This window comes from Piliocolobus tephrosceles, chromosome 1 (genome assembly GCF_002776525.5).
Source record: "Piliocolobus tephrosceles isolate RC106 chromosome 1, ASM277652v3, whole genome shotgun sequence".
Lineage (NCBI taxonomy): Eukaryota > Metazoa > Chordata > Mammalia > Primates > Cercopithecidae > Piliocolobus > Piliocolobus tephrosceles.
This window is the reverse complement of record NC_045434.1, coordinates 24,958,857-24,975,148: the sequence shown is the minus strand read 5'-3', so window position 1 is coordinate 24,975,148 and position 16,292 is coordinate 24,958,857. Positions and strand designations below refer to the sequence as shown.

At 39.1% G+C, this 16,292-nt stretch overlaps 1 protein-coding gene and 1 non-coding gene across 8 annotated transcripts in view; one reads left to right on the top strand and one right to left on the bottom strand.

Annotated features, from left to right (window-relative positions):
- Nucleotides 1-16,292, bottom strand: part of LOC111539304 (T-box transcription factor 19) — an 88,004-nt gene that overhangs the window by 49,808 nt on the left and 21,904 nt on the right. The gene's annotated exons all lie outside the window — the stretch shown is intronic.
- On the top strand, nucleotides 504-606 carry LOC111539378. Its single transcript, XR_002730654.1, has one exon. It is a non-coding gene; the product is annotated as a U6 spliceosomal RNA (small nuclear RNA).

The window sequence follows — 16,292 nt, the reverse complement described above, 5'->3', positions numbered from 1 at the left end:
TTCTTGGGAGCTTGAGGCAGGAGGACCACTTGAGCCCAGGACCACTTGAGGCTATAGTGAACTATGATCACACAACTGCACTCTAGCCTGGGCAAAAGACCAAGACCCTGTCTCAAAGTCTCAACAAACAAAAGCTTATAACATTTCATGGAAGCCTCATCTTCCTCAGATATGATGTTCTGGCTTTCTATTATAGTGGGTTACTGGCTTTCTGAATTATTTTCTAAGAGCTTCACGTTTGTGTTCCTGGCATATTTTGTAAGTAGGTCCTGGCCAAGCTTCTTAGGAACAAGTCACTCATTTTTTTCTCTCTTCAGGTGTCTTTGCAGCACAGTACTTCCGTGAAATACAAAGTTCAATCTTAGACAATGTGCTATACAATATATCTTCAATATTTGAAAATAGAGACTCATATCTGCATCTTAGGATTAAATCACTAAATTGTTTTGCCTACAATATAATAAGCCCATATTACTTTTAACCATAAGACCCAACAGCTATGCTTGCTTTGGTAGCACATTTACTAAAACTGGAATGATACAGAGAAGATTAGCGTGGTCCCTGTACAAGGATGACATGCAAATTCATGAAGCGTTCCATATTTAAAAAAAAAAAAAAAGATCTAGTAGCTGGCACAGAGTAGGTCCTTTATTATTACTGTTTGGTTTATTATTAATCTCTCAAGGTGTAATGAGGCAAAAACTGATATTAAGAAAAAAATTAATAACATTTGGAGGCATCATATTTACTGAGGCATTTTTAAGAGAAAACTGATATTTCATAAAGTTTTTTTCAAGAACATTTTTATTTTTAAATAATTTGGGGCCAGGCACAGTGGCTCACCCCTGTAATCTAAACACTTTGAAAGCCAAGGTGGGAGGATCACTTGAGGAATTCAAGACCAGTGTGGGCAACATAGTGAGACCTTGTCTCTATAAAAAAGTTAAAGAAAAATTAGCTATTTATAGTGGTGCATACCTATGTCCCAGCTACTTGAGAGGCTGAGTGGAAAGGATCCCTTGAACTCAGTAGCTGGAGGTTAGAGTGAGCCATGATTGTACCACTATACTCCAGCCTGAGCAACAAAGCAAGATTCTATCTCTGAAAAAAAAAATTATGCATCTTTGCTGTATTTGAGATAGTCCAAGTGTGAAAACATTAAAAGATAACTTCCCATTCAGAAATCAGAAAACATTTTTCAATAACAAATAATAAAACTATTTATGTTTTCAGTCAAATGTTACATGCTTCTTCTCAGATTCTGGGAATGTTGCACTTTCAACAAAGTGTCCAATCAAATAAAACCAAGACACACAGACATCTCCCCCCCAAAAAATCAATGCAATTTAAAAAAATACTGACATTCCGTCTATGAAGACTATGAAGAAGCTATGCCCTGGTGATTTAATATTAGGATGGAGATGGAAGAACTGAGATGTCATGCAAAACTCTGAGCACCTTAAAACTGTGGCTCGAATGAAGCATTGCAGGAGAAGGAGAAGTAGAGGAAAGTGTTCACTTGGAAAGGCCCCAAGAATGATCTACATGAGTGAATCAAATAGCCAGGCACAAGGAGGTCTAGAAGTGCTTTTCTCCCAGCACAAGCATGTCCGAGTCTCATGTTAGACAGCTGAGTTTTATTCCTATAGAAGTCTAGCTATTTATGCAAATGTCTGAGATGCGTTTTCAGTTGCTTACGCAGAGAGCTCCAGCTTGCAAGTGGAAAGGTCACGCGGGAGCCCAGGCAGGAACCCCGCTCACTTGAGGCTTGCTCCTCAGCGTGGGGCCTGCAGGTGCCCACCTTCCCCGTGTGGGCCACCTTATCAGAAGGAGTCTGAAATATTGAAGTCCACAGGAAACAGTAAAAGAATGAGGGTTCTAGATTCTGCCACAAATAATCCTGTGTCCGCAGGCCATTAATTTTGCTGTACCTTTTTCTTCACATACTAGAAAAAGCTGAAAAGAAATCTTTGAGATCTCCCAAACATCCTCTGATTTTAGAGATGGGACTCATGATAACACGGATAGGAGTGACTTTCCTGGCATCATTTCACCCATTCATTCACCCACTGAGTGTTTACTTTGTGCCAGGCATAGTGGACCTCAGGGAGCTTGCAGTGAGGAGACCAAGTTTCCTGCAGCGGAAGTCTGGGAGAAAGCGTAGAACGGAGAAAGCCTGCCATTATCTGCGGGAACCAGGGACACCTTCACAGAGGAGGGAACATATAAGCTCAGTTTTGAAGTAGGCATTTGCCTTGGGCCAGGGAGGAACTACATTCCAGAAAAAGGAGACTATTCCATGACAAGCTCAGGAGGCATTAACACATTGAGTATTCAAATAGCAGCAAGTTCAGCCAGTGGAATATCAGACTAGAGAGGAAATGATTAAGGGCTTGGAATGTTCCGTATTTCCACAAGGAAATAATTTTAGTTGGCATATGAACTAACGTTTGTTACTATAATAGTTATAGCAGAGAAATGCAACTAGAATTTGAAACCTATGCCTTTAAGGAGAATGTTGCTTAGAACAAGAGCAAAACTAAACAGAGAGTAGTGTGAAATGCCTGTAAAGCAATAGTGGTGGTAAAACTTGAAAACAACAAAAGGTGGAAGATGAAAGGGGGAGGGAGGAAGGGAAGGCAGGGGGCAGAGGTTGAGAAACTATCAATTACTATGCTCAATACCTGGGTGATGGATCAATCATACCTCAAACCTCAGCACCATGCGAGGAACAGGCAGGTGCAATGCAGGAAAGGGCATAGCAGATGTGAGAGCTATTTAAAGGTAGAATCCACAGCAATTGGCCATTACTGGATATGGCTATTAAGGGAGAAGGTATCCAGGATGATTGTTTAGCTATCCAGTTGGACAACGGGGCAAACGGCAGGACCATTCTCCAGGACAGAGAACACAAGAAGAGTCGGGAGGAATGATGTTGCATGTTCACCATGAGCAGGGGCATTAATTTCAACCAACAGTCTGCAGTTCACAGGCTGGCTATAGACACACCCGTGGACACCAACTTGAATATTGGGAACGGGGACGTGGGGAAAGGAGATGCCCAGTGCTGTGACCTCTGGACTGGAACCCTGCTGAAATGATTAGGAGGGCTAAATGTTTCTCTTCTGCTTAATAATGTAAGTTCTATTTCACAGGCTCAGCAGCTGCCCTGTAGCTAGTTGTTGAGGGGGCCAAGACAGCTATTAATTAAGGTGTGCAGTCTAGCTGACACCTGATAGTACTGCTGTGTCCTCTGGCACACAGCAGCCCATGTCTCCAATTTAAAGGGCAGAAATTAAAAGCCATGCAACCTGACCTCACAAGCTTGAGCTCCCCTGAACTGTGGCTGGATCATAGACATTCTGCCTAGACATACACCAGGCAGAATCCACGTCTGTACATTTAGTCCCTGCAGCCTGCAGAAACCTAACACCTTTTCCCACCCACTTCCAGTGCCACCAGGAAATTAGCACTCACCCAGGTACTGGGTCATAATTAAACTGAACAAAAAGACAGCTGTTCCTACCTTTCTTTTTTAATCACCAACATGCAGCCTTGGGGATTACCAGCTTTGGGTTGATTTAGGGAGGATTACTCTTTCATTAGTTTCCAGGGTCAGTTCCAATATACTGACATGAGAGCCCTTTAAGATGCCCTTCCATGCCAACAGTTCATCCCTTTCCATGACTGAAAGGTTAGGTTTTTGGAAGCCACTGGCAGCCTACTATTTGCCAGACCCCCAAATATCTGATTTTTTAACCAGAAACAACACCCCAAAATGATTCTGCACTGATTTTCTAGTGTATATGAGACGTCACTCTAAATCCCCAATGTAGTCTCTAATAATGATGAGAAGGAACAAATGTGGAGAGCTCAAGCTTGTGCATAACAAAGAAAACCATTTACAGAGTGAAGAGAATTCACAGAGTGGGAGAAAATATCTGTATACCACACATCTGATAAGGGGTTAATATCCCAAATATATAAGAAACTCAACTTAATAGCAAGAAAACCTGATGTTTAAATGGACAAAGGACTTAAATAGATATTTTTTAAAAGATGACATACAAATAGCCAACAGATTTATTTAAAAATGCTCAACATCACTAATAATCAAGGAAATGCAAATTAAAATCACAATGAGAGATTATCTTACACGTGTTAGAATGACTGCCACCAAAAAGACAAAAGATAGGCCGGGCGCGGTGGCTCAAGCCTGTAATCCCAGCACTTTGGGAGGCCGAGACGGGCGGATCACGAGGTCAGGAGATCGAGACCCTCCTGGCTAACACGGTGAAACCCCGTCTCTACTAAAAATACAAAAAATTAGCCGGGCGAGGTGGTGGGCGCCTGTGGTCCCAGCCACTCAGGAGGCTGAGGCAGGAGAATGGCGTGAACCCAGGAGACGGAGGTTGCGGTGAGCTGAGATCCGGCCACTGCACTCCAGCCTGGGCAACAGAGCAAGACTCCGTCTCAAAAAAAAAAAAAAAAAAAAAAAAAAAAAAAAAAGATAACAAGTGTTGGCAAGCATGTGGAGAAAAAGGACCACTTGTATACTGTTGTAATGTAAATTAGTACAGCCATTATGGAAAACAGTATGGAGGTTCCTCAAAAAAACTAAAATTAGAATACCATATGATCCAGTAACCCCACTTCTGGGTATATATTAGAAAGAATTGAAATCAGTACACTGAAGAGATATCTGTACTCCCATGTTCACTGCAGCATTGTTCACATAGCCAAGATATGGTATCATGCTAGGTATCCATTAACAGAGAAAATGTGGTATATATACACAATGGAATACTAGTCAGCCTTTAAAAAGAAGGAAATTCTGTCACTGGGACAATATTGTGACATATTGGACTGTGTGAAACAATCTATGCACAGAAAGACAAATACTACACAATCTCACTTATATGTGCAATTTAAAATAGTCAAACTTACAGAAGTAAAAAATAGAAAGATAGTTACCAGGAGTAGAGAGTGGATGAGAGATGCTGACCAAAGAATACAAAGTTGCAGTTAAATAGGAGAATAAATTTTTGAGATCTATTGCACAGTACGGTGACCATAGTTAATAATAATGTATTACATATTTCAAAACTGCTAAAAGAATAGATTTTAAATGTTCTCAGTATAAAAAACATAAAGTATGTGATACATATGTTAATTAGCTTGATCTAATCATTCCACAGTGACTACACCTATCAAAACAGTACATTGTGCCCCATACTCCATTAACATATATAACTGTCAATTAAAAGCAAAACTTTTTTTTTGGAGACAGAGTCTCACTCTGTCTGAAGTGCGGTGGTGCAATCTCAACTCACCGCAACCTCTGCCTCCCAGGTTCAAGCGATCCTCCCACCTCAGCCTCCAGAATAGCTGGGACTACAGGTGTGTGCCACTGTGCCCACCTAATTTTTTAGTAAAAACAGGGTTCACCACGTTGGCCAGGCTGGTCTCAAACTCCTGACCTCATGTGATCCACCCACCTAGTTTTCCCAAAGTGCTGGGAATACAGGTGTGAGACACTGCACCTGGCCTAAAAATAAAACTTAAAAAAAAAAATAGATGAAGAAGGATATACCATGCCACCATTAATCAAAAGATAGCATGAGAAGCTATATTAATTTCAGGCAGAGCAAGCTTCAGGGAAAGGAAAGGTATCACAGATAAAGATGGGACACTGCATAACACTAAGGGAGTCAATCTCCAAAAAGGCATAACAATCTTTAATGTATATGTACCTAACAACAGAATACCAAAATGTGTGAGGCAAAAACCAATAGAAATGCAAAGAGAAACAGAAGAATCCACTATTATAGTGGACACTACAAAGCCCTTCTATCAGAAATTGACAGATCCAGCGGGCAGAAATTCAGTAAGAACACTTGAATTCAACAACACCATCAATCAACTAAATATAATGGATATTTATAGACTAATTCATCCAACAACAGCAGGATACATATTATTCTCAAGTTCATGTGAAATACTCACCAACATAGACCATATTCTGGGCTCTTAAAACATCTTAACAAATTTTCTAAAAATAGAAATCATGAAATTGGATCCTTATCTTATACCATATATAAAAATCAACTCAGAATGGATTAAGGACTTAAATATAAAACCTGAAATGTACAACTGGAAGAAGAAAACACAAGGGGAAAGCTCCATTATTTTGGCCTGAACAATAACAGAAAGATAGCTGGAAAATCTGAAATTACTTGGAGATTAATCAACACACTTCTAAATTACACATGAGTCAAAAAAATCAAGAGAAATTTAAAAATATTTTGAATTAAATGAAAATGAAAATACAGCTCATCAAATTTTGTGGGATGCAGCAAAAGTAGTGCCTGGGGAAATTAAAGCATTGTATGCACATATTAGTAAAGAGGAAAGCTCCAAAATCAATAATCTTCCACCTTGGAAAACAAGAAAAAGAAAAGCAATTAAACCTGACATAAGCAGAAGACAAGAAATAACAATTAGAGTAGAAATCAAAAAAACTGAAAACAGGAAATCAATAAAGAAAATCAACAAAACCAAAAGCTGGTTCTTTGAAAAAAATCAATGAGCCTCTAGCCAGGCTAACTAAAAAGCCAGGGTGGTGGTGGGAAAGGCAAATTACTAATATCAGAAATCACAGAGGAGATATCACTACAGATGTCACAGACATTAAAAGGATAATAAAAGAATTCTATGAACAACTCTATGATCACAAATCTGATTACCTAGATGAAACTGATCAATTCCTTGAAAGATAAAATCTGCCAAAACTCACACAAGAAATGACAATCTAAATAGATCTATATTTATTAAAGAAGTTGAAACAATAATTAATAAACTTAAAAATACAGAAAATTCCAGGCCTAAATGGGTTCACTGTTGAATTCTGTGAGCCATTTAAGGAAGAAATTATACCAATTCTCTAAAATCTCTTTCAGAAGATAGAAGTAGAAACAAAACAATCAGGATTTATCCTATGAGCTCTGATTTATCCTATGAGGCCAGCATTACCTAATACCAAAATCAAACAAAGACATTGCAAGAAAAGAAAACTACAGACCAATATCTCTCATGAACATAGATACAAAAATCCTCTGCAAAATATTAAGTCCAAGAATGTAAGAAAGAATATATATCACAACCACAAGATTTATCCCAAGTATGCAAGGCTGGTTCAACATTCAGAAATCAATTAACATAATCTATCACATCAACAGGTTAAAGAAGAAAAATAACACTGTATCTTTTTTGTTGTTGTTGTTTGTTTGTTGTTTTTTTAGACAAGAGTCTCACTCTGTACCAGGCTGGAGTGCACTGAAACAATCTTGGCTCACTGCAAACTCTGTCTCCCGGTTTCAAGTGATTATTGTGCCTCAGCCTCCCAGATTGCTGGAATTACAGGTGTGGGCCACCACACCCAGCTAACTTTTTTTGTAATTTTAGTAGAGACAGGGTTTTGCCATGTTGACCAGGCTGGCCTTGAACTCCTGACCTCATGTGATCCACCCACCTCGGCCTCCCAAAATGCTGAGATTACAGATGTGAGCCACTGCACCCAGCCTATCAATAGATGCAGAAAATGCCTTTGACAAAGTCCAATACCCACCCATGATAAAAACTCTCAGGAAACTAGGAATAGCGGGGAACTTGCTCAATTTGATCAAGAATATCCATTAAAAACCTATAGCTAACATTATACTTCATGGTGAGAAACTTAAGGTTAAGAAACTTAAGGTTAAGACCATAATGGCAAGGATGTCCCCTCTCACCACTCCTTTTTGTCATCATACTGGAAGTCCTAGCTAATGCAATAAGACAAGAAAAGGAAATAAAAGGGATAAAGGCTAGGAAGGAAGAAATAAAACTCTGTTCATAAATGACAGGGTACTCTTTGTCAAAAATCCAAAAGAATCAACAAAAAAATCCTGGAACCAGTAAGCAATTATAGTAAGGTTACAGGACACAAGGTTAATATACAAATCAATTGCTTTCCTATATAACAGCAATGAGCAAGTGGAATTTGAATTTAAAAACACAATACCACTTATATTAGCCTCCCAAAACATAAAATGCTTATGTATAAATCAAACAAAATATGTACAAAATCTGTATGAGGAAATCTTAAAAGCTCGATGACAGAAATTAAAGAACAAAATGGAGAGATATACCATGTTCATGAATAGGAAGAGTTAATATTTGGCCAGTCATGGTGGCTCACACCTGTAATCCCAGCACGTTGGGAGGCCAAGGCAGGAGAATCACTTGAGCCCAAGAGTTCAAGAGCAGCCTGGGGAACACAGTGAGACTCTGTCTCTCCAAAAATTTTAAAAATTCACCAGGCATAGTGGTGTGCTCCTGTTGTCCCAGCTACTCAGCAAGCTGGGGCAGAGAATCACTTGAGTCCAGGATCAAGGCTGCAGTGAACCATGATCACACCACTGCACTCCAGCCTGGGAAATAGAGTAAAACCCTGTCTCAGAAAAAAACAAAACAAAAACCCTCAATATTTTCATATCAATTCTTCCCAACATGAGTTATAGATTCATTGCAATCCCAGTCAAAAACCTGGCAAGTTATTTTGTATAAATATTTTAAAAAACTAATTCTAAAATTTATATGGAAAGGCAAAAAGGCCTAGAATAGGCAACACAATATTAAAGGAAAAAAACTAAGTTGGAGAACTGACACTACCTTACTTCAAGACTATGAAGCTACAGTAATTAAGGCAGTGTGGTATTGATGAAAGAATAGACCAACATATCAAAGGAACAGAATTCAGAACCCAGAAACAGACCCACATAAACATTATCAACTGATCTTTGACAAAGAAGCAAAAGAAAAACAATGGAACAAAGATCATCTTTTTAACAAACAAGGCTAGACCCAGACATGAAAAAAAAAAAAAATGAATCACAGGGGCTAAATGTAAAGTAAAAAACTATAAAACTCCTACAGGATAATAACATAGGAGAAAACCTAGATGATCTAGGGATTTGTCTTGTCTAGAGACAGGTCTCGCTCTGTCCTCTAAGCTGAAGTACAATGGCATGACCATAGCTCACCATAGCCTCAAAATCCTGTGCTCAAGGGAGTCTCCCACCTCAGCTTCCTGAGTAGCCGGACTACAGGAGCACACCACCACATCAAGTTTGTTTATTTATTTATTTAGACTAAGATGGTAGGCCATAAAATAAGTCATAATAGATTGAAAAGGATTAAAATGATTGAGACAAATTCTGACTATAATGAAATTAAATTAGAAATCAAGAGATCTGCAAAATCCCCAAATGTTTAGAAGTTAAACATGCTTGTAAGTAAACACGCTTGCAAGTAATCAATGAGTCAAAAAAGAAATCACAGGAAGACAAGAAAATATTTTGAACTGAATTAAAATGAAAACACAGTATATCAAAATTTGTAAGATGGAGCTAATGCAGTGCTGAAAAGGAAATTTATAGCTTAAATTGTGTTAGAAAAAAGGTATAAAAATCAATGGTTTAGGCTTCCACTTTAAATAGCTACAGAACAAATTAAACCCAAAGTATGTATAAGAAAGAAAATAGACTGGGTGTGGTGGCTCATTCCTGTAATCCCAGCACTTTGGGAGGGCGAGGCAGACTGATCATCTGAGGGCAGAAATTCAAGACCAGCCTGACCAACATGGAGAAACCCCATCTCTACTGAAAAAATACAAAATTAGCTGGGCGTGGTGGCACATGCCTGTAATCCCAGCTACTTAAGAGGCTGAAGCAGAAGAATCACTTGAACGTCGGAGGCGGAGGTTGTGGTTGAGCCAAGATCATGCCACTGCACTCCAGCACTCCAGCCTGGGCAACAAGTGTGAAACTCCATCTCAAAAAAAAAAAAAAAAAAAAGAAAAGAAAGAAAATAATAAAGAGGAAAAAAATCAAATAACAGACAATGAACACTGAAAATCAATGAAACCAAATACTGGTTATTTTATTGTAAAATATAACACAATAGAAAAGTACACAAACAAAAAAATACATATATAGCACAATGATTTATCAAATACCATGAAACTACCACATGGTCTTTGAAGAAAGACCATGACCAGCACCCAGAGGCATCTTCCCATCATGTCCCCTCCCAATTCTGTCTTTCCCAAAGTAATGACTATCCTAACTCATGCAAATAACTTCCTTGCTTTTCATTACCACCAGTGAAGGCACCTAAGAACTTGAAAGTCCAGAGTTATTTTACCTATTTTTTTAATCTTCATATAATTCAATATGTACTAGATATGTTTGTTGGCCATTCACATATCTGCCTTTGTGTGTTCAAATCTTAACCAAGCTGCCTTTGAAAAGATGAGCAAAAAAAAGCTGACAACCTTCTACCTATGCTAAGCAAGGCAAGAGAAGGCTCAAATTACCAACATTAGCAATGAAAGAAAGGACATAAGTAGAAATCTTACAGATATTAAAATAGGAAAACATCATGAACAACTTTATGTCAATTAGACAACCTACTTTACACAAAATAAATAAAGCAGCTAGGTATAGAGGAATATGCCAAAACAGGCCGAGCACAGTGGCTCATGCCTGTAATCCCAGCACTTTGGGAGGCTGAGGCGGGTGGATCACCTGAGGTCGGGAGTTCAAGACCAGCCTGGCTAATGTAGTAAAACCCTGTCTCTACCAAAAATACAAAAAGTAGCTGGGTGTGGTCATGCACGACTGTAATCCCAGCTACTTCAGAGTCTGAGGCATGAGAATCACTTGAACTTGGGAGGCTGAGGTTGCAGTGAGCCAAGATCACACCACTGCATTCCAGCCTGGGCAACAGAGTGAGACGTCATCTAAAAAAAAAGAAAAAAAAAAGTATTTGTATGTATGTATGTATGTGTATATATATATATATATATTTTCCCCAAAATAAATACTTAAGGAAATTTCTTACCTTTTAAAAACCTTCCAAACTGTCCCTAGACCCACGTGAAACCCTGAGTCATTTAAAAGAGAGGACTACAAGTCAAGTTAGGCCCGCAAAAACATCTTTAAGTGCTATAATGTGTGCTACACACTGAGAATTCAAATTAAAGATACGGTTTTTTCTTATAGTTGTACAATCTTCATGTGGCTTAAAGACTTCTGGAAATACAGACATGAGTAAGAGACAACACTAGATTTATTAAAGACCATAATGCTATAATTTATTGAAGAAAAAAAGCAAAAAAAAAATTGTGATGGGGGAGGAAAGACAGCTTGGCAACATTCCTTTTAAAGTTAAGTTAGCATAAAGAAAACAGTATTTATTAAATGAAATAGATTTTCAAGGTAGGAAAAGTAGTACTCAAGAATGTATTTTTGGATACAAAAATTCAGTTACACAATCAGTAGCATTCAAAATTAGTTATGAGTATTTATACAATTACAAAAAAGGATTCATGTTTCAACAAAGTGTTTTAAAAGCTCAAACATTTTAAAACGGGCACAATATTCTAAAGACATATAAATTCACCATGGGCTTTTGAATGTCCTCATTCCCAACTTCATAATCAAAATTTACAGAAGCAGAAAAAGATCAGAGTTCAGAGGGCTTTTTTCCCTTTACTTATTAAAGGTTGCAAACACATTGACAAAGGCAAAATAAACACCTTTCATAGCAGAAAGACCAAAAAATTGAATGTAAACTATAGCTCTCCCTTAGGAGATTAAACAAATACAAGGTTCATTTGTACTTAGAACAAGGCTCATAACTTCTTGTCGCATGGACATTCAACAGGCACAGAGCAACATTCACCCAAATACCAGCTGCAATTTGTCCTTTAAGGATGCCTCACAAGGATATTATGTCCAGGTAGCCAGTACATATCAGGGACCAGCTGTCCTTTTGTTGTTTGTGGCTATGTATTAAATGTAGTCGCATTACTTTGTTGTGAATATGTACCATCATTTGCTACAATGCTATGAACTGACCTTTAATTTTACTTTTTTTAGCAAATTATTCCAAATCCTGAATAACCTTTCATTTTAAACAGCAAAGTTTCTCCTGTCTAGTAGACTCATGGTTACAGATCATCCTATCTACAGAAAATCATTCTGTACATTTCTTAGCCCATTATCAGTTTATCTACTCCTGCTAGAAAAGGAAATAATTTTTTGTCAATTTACATTAACAAAGGCACTGCTACTCCCCATTTATCTCGCTGCTACAAAAACTGGTAAGTCAAGGGTAAAGCTTAAGTAACAGGGACTATGACTTTAGGGTAGAAGTGAAAATAACCAAAGTGGAACTAAATACCCTATTCTTGAGTGAACTGAGATCAAGTAAACTTTGCCAGACTTTCTTCTTAACTATAAAACTATTAACCCAAGGTAAAGTCACACAATTTTACCTCCCAAAAAACTTTTCAAATAAAAATTTCCAAAAACGTTAGATGTCTAGGTTTTGTTATATCTTACCAAGAGTTACACAGTCGTAAATCTATATTTAACTTCAGCTACACATCTATTCACTTTTTAAAAATGCTGTCCGCAAATAAACTACTGGACATCTTAAGCTTACTAAAAAAAACTTAAGATTTTTAAATTAAAAAAAAAAACTAGAACAAAAATCTAGCAAATAGCTTCATGTATCTTTAAACACTGATTCTTAAAAATTTATACGTTGAAATGAGGTTTGAGAATAGGTATTTTAAACTATTTATAATCCTACAGTCGACTCTAGTCAGAAGTTATCTGAGCAAAGAGAAAATAAACAAAGTCTGGCGTAAACAGTCCCATAGAAAATAGAATCCACAGCCACGGGGCTGCCCTTCAATTTCCCAATTCATTCCACTAAGTCTCATGATGCAACATCTGTCACTTTCATAGGGAAAACTGAAGCCAAGCCAGATCCTCCACACTTTAAGACATGGTCCCTTATTATCTATTTTAACAGAAGTATCAAAAAGTGATTTTTTTAAATTTATTTATTTTTGAGACAGTCTCGCTCTGTTGCTCAGGCTGCAGTGCAGGGGCATGATCTCGGCTCACTGAACTGCCACCTCCTGGGTTCAAGCAATTCTTGTGCCTCAGCCTCCCTCCCAAGTAGGTGGGATTACAGGCACACGCCAGTTACCCTGGCTGATTTTTTTGCTGTTGTATTTTTTGGAGAAATGGGGTTTCGCCATGTTGGCCAGGCTGCTCTTGAACTCCTGGCCTCAAGCGATCCACCCACCTCAGCCTCCCAAAGTGCTGGGATTACTTTGGGAGTGTGAGCCACTGCACCCAGCCAAAAAGTGATTTTATTTGGAAGGCATTTCATGATTTTATTTCTTGCTCCCTGAGCATGCAGTGATTAGGGTGGATGGGAGGTGGCACTCAGGCAGATAATTCACAAAGTCACCACACAAGGGTGATAGACAGATGATCCAGCACTGAGATAATCAACCCAGTGAAAACGCTACACTGGGGTAACGTTTTGCCCTTTCCAGAGACAAGGTATCTTGAGCTGGGGTCTGAGCTACGGCTATTGGAGGAGCAGAACTAAAGGCTCCCTTGGAGCCCATTCTGCAAACGCGGATGCATTTCAGATAATGAGCCAAGAGATGGGATTGAGTTAGTACACAGCACGCCCAATACCCAACAAGCAACCTCAGAGAGGCTGCGACAAGACAGAGAGGGGACTGGAAGCCATCTCTTCTGGTCTGAAGGGCAGTGCTCCTCCCAAGACGGCATTCAGAGAGCCAACAGCCCAGGGCAGATCACGCCAGGACAGTGCTTCCACATGGCTGGCTGAGTACCACATTCCCATCTGCAAAAGAGTCACCTTATTGGTTCCCTTAACTTCCAAAATGCAGCGAGCCCTCCTTCACCCAGCAGTGAACAGAAGAGAAGGGAATGCAGGTCTGCAGGGAGATAGAGACCATTATTAACCACAGGTCTGAAACCCTAATTCTTTACTCACTCATCAGGTTGCTTTTAACCACTGCTGTTGCTTGGTAACAGGTTTCAGCAGATTTGAAATGGATTTCTTCCTCCCACAGTCTAACAAAAACAAGTAGGGAAACAACTAAAGAATAAGGTAACTTAAGGAAAACCCTGGGAGGCAGGGTCATGCAAAAGCTGCCTATGGTGTCCTGAGGGGAGCTGTCTGAGCAAACTGGCCACAGGCAGTGAGTGAAAGCAAAGCAGAAGCCTTTCTACAAGACCCATCTCCTGCCAAGAACCCCTCCCTGATGCCTCCACTGGTGGGGTCTGGGATAGGTTCTTTACCCTCTCAGAGGATGGAGGCAATACCATTCACTGGGCAGTCACTGTGAATACTGAATGAGAAAAAACATGGCAGTGTCCACAGGGCCAGGCACATAGTACTAGATAAGTATTTGTTAGATAAATTAATGATTAGAGACATTCACTCTCACCTTCCAAAGTTGCCAGTTATTTCTGGGATTAAATAACACCTACCCTACTGAGGCTCTACTTATGCCAAGCCCTATTCTAAGCACTTGACATGGCTCACTGACATCTTGCAATGACCCAGCAGGAATTGTTATTCCCATAATTTTTAAACAGATGAACAAACTGACGAACCAGAGGTTAGGTAACTTGTTCAATATGACACAACTAGTGTATGACTAGTCCCAGCTCACACCAAGATGCAACTGACTTCAAAGACTACATTCAGTACTATTATGCTATAAATAAGCCTATAAAGCCCTGGTAACATCTTAATACCCTGGCCTCATGTCCCACAAAGTCAATCCAGGGATTAAAAAGGACATGGGGCTGGGCGCAGTGGCTCACGCCTGTAATCCCAACACTTTGGGAAGCCAAGGCAGGTGGATCACTTGAGATCAGGAGTTCGAGACCAGTCTGGACAACATGGTGAAACCCCATTTCTACTAAAAATACAAAAATTAGCTGGGTGTGGTGGCACACGCCTGTAGTCCCAGCTACTTGGGAGGCTGAGGCACGAGAATCGCTTGAATCCGGAAGGCAGAGGTTGCAGTGAGCTGAGATCATGCCACCACACTCCAGCCTGGAAAATTGAGGGAGACTCCATTTCAAAATTAAAGCAGTGTGTAGAGGGAAATTTACAGCACTAAATGCCCACAAGAGAAAGCAGGAAAGATCTAAAATCGACACCCTAACATCACAATTAAAAGAACTAGAGAAGCAAGAACAAACACATTCAAAAGCTAGCAGAAGACAAGAAAGAACTAAGATCACAGCAGAACTGAAGGAGAGAGAGACCACAAAAACCCATTCAAAAAACCAATGAACCAAGGAGCTGTTTTTTTTAAAAGATCAACAAAATAGATAGACCGCTAGCCAGACTAATAAAGAAGAAAAGAGAGAAGAATAAAATAGGCACAATAAAAAATGGTAAAGGGGATATCACCACCTATCCCACAGAAATACAAACCACCATCAGATAATACTATAAACACCTCTACACAAATAAAGTAGAAAATCTAGAAGAAATGGATAAATTCCTGGACACATACACCCTCCCAACACTAAACCAGGAAGAAGTCAAATCCCTGAATAGGCCAATAACAAGTTCTGAAATTGAGGCAGTAATAGCCTACCAACCAAAAAAAGTCCAGGACCAGACGGATTCACAGCCGAATTCTACTAGAGGTACAAAGAGGAGCTAGTAGCATTCCTTCTGAAACTATTCCAAACAATAGAAAAACAGGGAATCCTCCCTAACTCCATAGATGCAGAAAAGCATTCAACAAAATTCAACAGCCCTTCATGCTAAAAACTCTTAATAAACTAGGTATTGATGGAACATATCTCAAAATAATAAGAGCTGTTTATGACAAACCCACAGCCAATGTCATACTGAATGGGCAAAAACTGGAAGCATTCCCTTTGAAAACTGGCACAAGACAAGGATGCCCTCTCTCACCACTCCTATTCAACACTGTATTGTAAGTTCTGGCCAGGGCAATCAGGCAAGAGAAAGAAAGAAAGGGTATTCAATTAGGAAAAGAGGAAATCTTAAATGTAAGACCCAAAACCATAAAAACCCTAGAAGAAAACCTAGGCAATACCATTCAGGACATAGGCATGGGCAAGGACTTCATGACTAAAACACCAAAAGCAATGGCAACAAAAGCCAAAATAGACAAATGGGATCTCATTAAACTAAAGAGCTTCTGCACAACAAATGAAACCATCATCAGAGTGAACAAGCAACCTACAGAATGGGGGAAAATTTTTGCAATCTATCCATCTGACAAAGGGCTAATCTCTAGAATCTACATAGAACTTAAACAAATTTATAAGAAAAAAAACAAACAACCCCATCAA